Here is a 1176-nt window from a genome sequence, read left to right on the forward strand (position 1 = left end):
ATATATATATGTGTGTGTGTGTGTGTGTGCGTGTGTGTGTGTGTGTGTGTGTGTGTATTTTATCAGTAATATATAGACATTGCAGGTCGATGCCATAATTGTCATGGCGTGGCCTCAGATGTTTGCTAAGGAGTCGCGCTGGATCATGCCCGTGGTCTAAGGGTGTAACGCCGTGGGGCCAGTGACCATTGTCTCCCGTATAGATCGATTAACTAGAGAATCGATGCGAAAGAATCGTGAACTCGTTTGACCTCTTTATCAAGTACGTCATTTAATTACCAATTCCGTTTCCAAACAGGATGTGCCAGCTTCAGAAATGGGTGAAGAATATTACATAACACCCATATGCAAAAAACCTCCTACACAAAATGATAAACAATTTGAACATGAAAGAAATACGATTCCCTATTTTATGATTTAGTTGTTTCGAAACAAATAAAAAAAAAAAAATTAAGAACTAGTAGGCCGCCTTGCATTGTCCGATCATAAAATACGCTTAAATATGATATTTTCATTAATGCAGATTTCGTATTATTATTGTATTATATTGGATCCAATATATAATTATATTATTGAAAAAGTTAAAAAAAATGACTTATGCACCACCATCGAGAATCGAAACCAAAACGTTTAGCTTATGATTTACTTTTTCCTTTGACGATAATGCCTGAGCTATGAACACATATAAGCCGCAAGGCTAAAAACTAAAATGGAAATCAATAGCTATTACATTACGCATGCATATTCGTAATGCCGTCGTTCAACCTTTACCTGACAAATTCCATCTTTTTTTAATCTTCATACTTTTGTACCAATATTCCCCGGCTAAAACCCAAGCATAAATTGACACAAAAGTTTGATAGGTACATTTTTTAAAGATAAATATGTATACGCGTACATAAATATACAAGTTAGAAAAGCATTTCATCCAAGGCATGAAAGTTGTTAAACAAAATGTTTTTACTATAGGCTTTAAAACTAAAGGTACAAGATTCAATTTGAAATTTATCTTCAAAGTGCACTTTTATAAATTTTACAAAGTAAGGTATAAAAATTTAATACCTTACTTTGTAAAAAGTATAAAAGTGCACTTTGACGATAAATAAATTTCAAATAGAATCTTGTACCTTTATTTTTAAAGCCTATAGTAAAAACATTTTGTTTAACAATTTTCAT

Source organism: Euprymna scolopes, chromosome 27 (assembly GCF_053919585.1).
Source record: "Euprymna scolopes isolate OS-2025 chromosome 27, ASM5391958v1, whole genome shotgun sequence".
Classification (NCBI taxonomy): Eukaryota; Metazoa; Mollusca; class Cephalopoda; order Sepiida; family Sepiolidae; genus Euprymna; species Euprymna scolopes.